Below are 8056 nucleotides of genomic sequence, written 5' to 3' on the forward strand. Positions count from 1 at the left end.
AATTAAAAGGTTTTTTTTCCCGACTTCCTTACAGATGAGAGACAAAAAAGGGGCCTGGGGTTTTTTTACAGAAAGAGGAAGGGGAGAGAGAGAGAGAGAGAGAGAGAGAGAGAGAGAGAGAGAGAGAGAGAGAGAATAAGGGGTGTTTGGTATGAAGTAAAAACGGAAATGAAAGGTATGTGGGTTTGCCGCCTCTTTCCATTATTATGTTAGTCGGGGTTCAACCTTTAAAATGATCACCACGGCCTTTAATTTTTAAGGAGAAAAGGAGGTGCCCCCCTATACATGTATATTATACGCGATATTCATGTATATTAGATGTATATATGTGCTGGGTAACATGGGTAGACTAAATAAATAAGAGAAATGTTATAACAATTTATAATTGATCCATTATAAGATTAGACCGATTAGCATTTTCATATTAGATTTAAACACGACTAATTGGTAGATAGCCTTAGTTTGCAAATGTGCCTCAATTATTACAAATCTAAATGGAATTGACCGTAATTATAGCCTTTTGCTTACTAATTGCACGATTACGCACTTAGTGAATCTTAATTTAATTAATTATTTCAATTATGGCCCCTTTTATCCTAATTGACCAATTAAGATTGAATTTTCCCTATTGATCTTAATTACTTGCCAATGGATTTGGTCATTTCAATTAAGGCCCTTTAAAGGCGATTTACAAAATTGGCCTCAATTGTCTTAAACCATGAATTGGTCCAATTCAATTGTGGCCATAATACACAATTAAATAATTAAACTAATTTGCAATAACTACCCTTTAATTGACTAATTAACCTAATTTAAGTACTCCTAAACAATTCATTAATTTCATACAATCATGCAAACATACAGAATTAAAATTGAAGGTAAAATGGTCAATTTTTTCAATTACTCAGAAGTTCCTTGGACTTAAGAGAACAAATTATCATTTAACATGATTTTTGACGATTTTAACAATTGGCAAACAATTGTTTGAAATTGTTTGCTTGATCTATTCAACAATATTTCATAAAATGTCATAAAATGCAAACAATTTCTAAATAATGCACGATGTCATAAAAATATCTTTATCAAATTTAGAGGGGTACAATATTGACTTGAATAATTTTATAGAATTATTTAATCCCTTTAAAGGCATGGTTCACTTTATTTATCATCCAAGGACAATAATTGAAATAAATTACTGTGGAGGTTAAAAATTAGGTGTCCAGGGTGGGGCCCCAAATCATTCAACAAGGACCAACATAAGGCAATATCTAACCCAAGTTCATACCCGAAGGTTTTACATGAATTCTCCGACAATATCATCTAAACATACATGAATTCTCCGACAATATCAATCCAAACATATGTTTCCGCTAATCAAGTTCCACCATAAGGTAAACCAGTAACCTATCCGGAAAGTCGAACAATAATCTCCACAATAAACCTTGGTCTTGCCCTTCCTTTGTGCCTCGTGATAATGAAAGGAATCTGAGTCCATCCCCATTTGAAATTAGAATCAAGAAGAAAATACATATAACCATATTCCTAATCAAGTCCCAAACTAACTCATGAAATGGGAAAATGAGGGAATTAACATACCCATAATAATCTTAGAAGAATTTCAAATCAAAAAAAGTTAGTTCAAAACCCATTCCCAACCTCAAGGGGCAAAATGGTCACTTCATAAGGAAATTGAATTCAATAAGATCAAATTATTCATCTAGGTCATACTAATCCAATGGTACCCATATTAACATACTCTTAAATCCGAACCCAAACGGTCTCCAAAAATAGGAATTCGATACAGAAGGGCAAAATAGAATTTTAGTTAAAAATGGGTTACACATTACTTATGAAGCTTATATACCAAAAAATATGAATCCATCCACTAATTAATTCATGTTAATTGAAGAAAAACCAAGTTCAAGCTTATAGTTTCAACTCAATTTACCTCTCTTAATTAAAGAATCTTAACATGAAAAAATCCTACTAAAGGATGGAATAATCATAAGGTGTTTGGAATGCAAATGATCGTCCTTGAAAATTTTCTCTAGTCTCCCAAACCAAGCTTCTAGGAAGTGGAATAGAATGGAGGTCAAATCCCGATTTTGTTTGTAGGAAATTCTTTCTTCAAACGCGGGCCCCGCTCGCGAGGAAGGATCTGACCCGACCCTGCCCCCTTCGCGAACACGGACTCCAGTTGCGAACGCGACCTTTGGAGAAATTTTAGCCTTCGTGAACGCGGCCCTAGTCCCGCAAACGCGAAGAGCAACAGACGAAACACCGGAATTTTCTTGTGTTTCCCAAACTGGAATCGACACCGAAAATCAGCCCCAGAACCTCCGGGACTCGACCAAATATGTATATATGTAAAAATGCGCTACGAACGCACTTGTGGCCTCAGAATTCCCATCGGAGATCTCATTGACAGTCGACCCCCGATACCTCAAAGAACTAACTTTCCAACCCAGTGCATTGGAAAGGACAAAATAAAATATACTGCATGAAGTTAAACGTAATCCAGGGCCCTCTCGGAGATTGACGGATTTTCGATAAGGTCCGTTTACCTAAAAATCAACTTAAGTCAGCCCTTTTCGCTTTAAGCCCAAATTTCCACAAATTGCCCAAATCATATCCAAAGACCTCAGCGAGCGTGTCGATGGTCCCCTCGGGTCAAATGTGAGCTAACAAAGCTCGGAAAAGGGTCTAAAGCATCGAAAAGCAATAACGACCAAACGGGTCGTTACATTTTCAAATCGTGTATTCCATCTAGAAGCTCTTGTACAAGTTAAGACTAGGTTTTGAAAATTTTAATGATAGATTTATTCTTCCTGCATTTGCTTATGTTACTTCAACTATTGATTTGTGTTACGTATTTAGTTTCGCATGTTCAATAAAATAAATAAATGATTTGGGGATGGTTCTCCTACCGGATGGGATAGTGTAGGTGTCATCATTAACGATTGTTTGGCCGTGACATTATGTCATCAATGAGATTTAATTTATTATAATCTTTTAGTTATTTTTGTTATAAATTATATTAATCAATGTTATTAAATAGAATTACCTACATTACACTTTAAGGGACCTGCTTGTGTGTATGAGATACATAACTATAGTACATCATCAGTGTAATTTAATTATTATAATCGGTTAGTTATCATTTATCATAGATTATATTATTAATACTATATATTAAGCAGAATTACTAGCAATTACTTTACAGTGACTTGCTTGTGCGTGAGACACATCAAATATAATACATCATCAGTATAATTTAATTTATTATATCGATTAGTTATCATTTAATATAGATTAAATTGCCTGCAGTAACTTTCATTTGTCCTGCTTGTGCACGAGATAAGTCAAATATAGTACGTCATCGGTGTAATTTAATTTGTTATATCCGTTTAGTTATCATTTATTTTAGATTATATTAATCAATACTGTTAAGTAAAATTATTTGCAATTGCATTTTAAGTGAACTACCTATGTACGAGATACGTCAAATATAGTTAATTGTTCGCCTATGTAATTTCTCATGATCTATTAATTATATTAATATATAACCTGTTTGTGCACAGGATACATCAAATCTAGTTGTAGTACGAAAGTGACGCGGAAATTTTAAAATAGTTCAATCAAAGGCTGAGAAGACATTAAATTAATTCCTCATAATATTTATTTTGGTGTACAAACTTACCAAAAGAAACAATCTAACCAACCTTATAAATTATGTAATCCTATACACATAATAATGGAAATTCCAATTTTGTTAAGAAGATATTCTATAGTAGCAGATAACTTTCCATATTTAATAAAAAGATCCCTATAAATCCTAAACGATTTTGCTCAACTTTGTAAAAAATCATCAAAGACATATTGCCATTATTATTACTAGTATTAGTATTAGGATGAAGAAGATTTTCTTGTACAATTTCATCCCGTCAAAAGTAGAAGAAGAAGCATGTAGAGACAATAACACCCCATGGCTAGTGAGTCGTCATTTAGTAGAAACAAGGGACACCTTTGGCCGTTATAGATGGAGAGCAAGTGGCGGCATCAAGAAAGTTGTCACAGGCGGTCATTGGAAAGTTGGTGCTTCCATTTGCCGAGACTTGAGAACATTTTTCGACTTTCGGACGTTGGACATGAATATGTAACGTCGTGCACAAGAAGAATGTTGATATACGGACATTATTCAAGAGAACGACCCTAAGATGTATCATAATGAAGGGACTTCTTGAGATGATGCCTAATGAGGACTATGCTCTTGTGTGTGTAGACTTGTTTAAGGATCGTGGATTGGGTGTTGGTGATGAGATTGGATTGTATCGGGATCCTAGCTGGTCTTAGCATTTGCAATTCAAGCTAATTTGCAAGGGTCGTGCGGTTTTATGAAATCTTGTGATGATTTTACATTATTTTTTGAATTGAAAGGAGATTACAGATTGTTGTACTTTTACTTTATAAAAGGAAATTTATGTTTTTAGTCCTTTAAATATTGATAAATTTTAATATTCATTTTGTGATATATGACTAAATAAATTGCGCCCATAGATCTTAAATCACTTCCGATACACCTCCTACACTTATTATCTTGTCCAAGTTATATGGTACTAGTTCGTAGCCTCCATTAACACGCAAAACGTTATTTCTTATCGTCATTTTGCACTTTAAAGGATCTTTAAAAGCTTACAAAATTGATCATATCCGTATTAGTACTTTCATTCATCATTGTCCCACTAAAATATTTTCATATGTGGAAAAACAATGATGATAATGGGTAGTCTAGAGATTGTAATAACATAAAGCAAAATCAGTAAAATCAAACTTGTGACGTGAAGTTATAAATCATTATGAGGATTAAATACACTATTATCTTACCTATTATGAGGTCTCAAATTGTAAACATTCTATCCTATCTAGGTTACTTCACTTGAAAAAGCAAAAAAAATCCATAAAATAGAAGGGACCAAGAGAAACACTTTTATTTCACTTAAATGGGCAGATCCAGGTCATTCAAAAATGATACATACTCTTCAAGGCTCAAATCAGTACAAGTTTATACAAATATTCACTCCTTCTCATCATATATGACTGTAATTGATTAGGTTTAAAATTTTAGAAATTTGAGAAAAACTTTTCACATGTAAATCAATTATATGCAACATACACAATTATCTTTTAAAATGAGTACTGATGAGAGTTTCATATATCTTTTCATTTTCTCTCTCCTTGTAAAGCTTTCAGTCTGTTTGAGATTCTCTTTCCGTGTCTTTCTTGCCTTAGAATAGTGAGGCTATAATACAGAGGTCTTCTGTTCAGTGGCGGAGCCACTCATGGCCAAGGGTGGTCACCTGCAGACCCTTGGCTGGAAAATGATCTTAATATATGGATTAGATTTTATAGTTAATTGGATATAAATTAAACTTTTGAACACTTAAAATAAGGGAAAAAGGCCAAAAATACATCTCTACTTTGGGAAAAGGGTTAAAAATATCCTTCATTACAAATTTCGGTTAAAAATACCCTTTCCGTCATTAAAGTTTTCAAATATACCCGCGTCTTAACGGAAATCTCTAAAATAACCCAATTTTATTTTTAAACTCGACCCAATAAATAAAAAACCCATATGGATTACCCGCTCCTGTGCCTAGTGGCTCCAAAGATAGGACTAAAGGGAACAAGTTGGTCGCATATGAGCTTTTTATATAGTTGGGCCCGGGTTTAAATGGATGGTGTTTAAAAAATGAAATCGGGTTATTTTTGGGATTTGAAGATTTTCGTTAAGATAGGGAATTTTAAAAAAAATTTTAAAGGCGGTAGGGGTATTTTGACCCAAATTTGTAACGGAGGATACTTTTAGCCTTTTTAAAAAGTAGATGGGCATTTTTGTCCCTTTTTCCTTTTAAAATAATTGAGATAGATAGCTTAGAGGTAAAAAAGTGTTCAATTTTACCCAAAAGTCACGATTTAAAGCTTGTGTCAAATGCTGGTCATCTTCTTTCTTTAAAAGAAAACATACAAACAATGTCTGAAGTTACTTGGTTGATTTGTATTTGCACTTATTTGCTTCCATTTCCGATTGAATTTGTTTGTATTTGAGTTATGATTTGCATTTGGTTTATTCCTATGTTGGTTTGGAGTTACGTTGGACTCATTTGTTGAAGCTCCTTTAGTCTTTCTTCTTTCCTTCCTATTTCCTAGAAAAGAAGAAGACGTATTGTTAAAAAGAAGACAATGAGATCTAATAGCAAGTTAGCAACCACTTATTTTGTTCTCTTTTTATTTTTAATTGCTTCTATGAACATTTTAATTATCCAACTTTGTTCTCTTTCTTTCTTCTTCTTTTTTTTGAAGAAAATTAATTAGTCGTTATCTCTCGCTTTGTAACATTCTCGGAATGCCCCTTGTTGTTCTCCACTTGTGGGATTACGTACACTGGGTATGTTGTTGTTTGTTGTTATTGTACTCACCATAAGATTTTTTTAGCAATAAAATTTATCAAGACTAACTTGCGAAATCGAATGGACCATAAATTTTTGGGTGGGTGCAGTGATAATGTTAAAAAAATTTCGTTGCACTCATTCATCGGATAAAAATTATATACTTGTCAACATTTGAACAACCTTACCAAAATTTCTGGCTCTGCTCAAAATGTCTAATAACTTGATTTTAGTTTTAATACAGAGGTCTTCATTATACTTGATAACACTTAGTTTTTCTCTAGAGTCCAGATATGGTGATATGGTGCTGTTATTGACTAGAGATTACAATCCGTTGATTGTTGGTCAATTAGCAGTCAATTTTTCCAGTCATATCGTTTTCCACCTATTAAAGCTTAGCATTTGAAGATGTGAAGTTTAATAAGTGATCTATTGGTGGTTGCTTTTAATTACATTTGTTCTAGAATTACTGAATTGACTTATAACCAATTTGAATTTAGATCATTATGTATGGCTTTTATTTGTACAAATGCAGAATCTCTAGGTCTGCTTTTTTGTATTAAGTTCATTACTCAAGTAAAACTTGTGTTGAAAACATAATTAAGTAAATAAATTGTGTGCTCTCTCTAGAGCTTTTAGATGTGACAATGGTCACACACTTCAACAGATTTCCAGGGCCAAGTTTAATAACATTGTTCTTCAATCAGAAAGTATATATCTCGTTTTACATTATTTTACAATAAAAGTTTATTTATTCACTGCACCTTTTGCCTGCATAAAAGTTTGAGAGATCTTCCAAATGTTAGTATTGTGCAATATTTATTGCTTTCTTGTAATCGATTTTAGCTTAAAAGCACAAACATGTTGCTGGGATTTTCCCAGTTGATCTGATTTTATTTGCTTTCTCTTTCACCTTAAGCTCTCTTTTCTTGATTTTTCTCTGCTTGTGTTTTGGCCCCTCCGCCATGTTTTCAATCCTTCTAATATCATAGTAGAAACTTTGCCTCGTATTCGCTCTTCGCTTGTCTAATTGTTCCTGTAATTGCATTTAGGGTGTAATCAGAGAATGAACAAGATTCAGCAGGTCATATCACTATAAAAAAAAAAAATGAAATTAGTTGCGAATCCTCGCCGCTAAAATCGCTCGTAGTTAACCATTTTTTTGAATAAAGTATCACAAATTTTGCAATTTAGCAACAAAAGTTATATGTCGCTGATTCATGTTTTATTAGTCATGAGGATATTGGGTGACTATAAAATCATTCCAGGATTAAGAAGAAGAGTGCAATCTATATGCACACGAATGTGACAATGGATAAAGTAGTTACTGCAGAAGTGATAACTAGAATAGGAAGGAAGGAATTTTCTTTCACATACTTGGGTTGTCCTATTTTTCATATGAGGAGGAAAAAGGAGTACTATAGTCAAATGATCAATAGGATAGCAAACAAGTTACAGACATGGAAAGGGAAACATATTTCATATGGTGGCAAGAGAATTTTGGTCAATCATGTGCTGCAAAGCTCATTTTTTGAGTAGTTGAATAGGAGGTAGAAGCAGACATTGAAATTCATGGGCTAATATAATATGTGCAGAGAAGAAACATGGTG

Source organism: Lycium ferocissimum, chromosome 6 (assembly GCF_029784015.1).
Source record: "Lycium ferocissimum isolate CSIRO_LF1 chromosome 6, AGI_CSIRO_Lferr_CH_V1, whole genome shotgun sequence".
Taxonomy (NCBI): Eukaryota; Viridiplantae; Streptophyta; class Magnoliopsida; order Solanales; family Solanaceae; genus Lycium; species Lycium ferocissimum.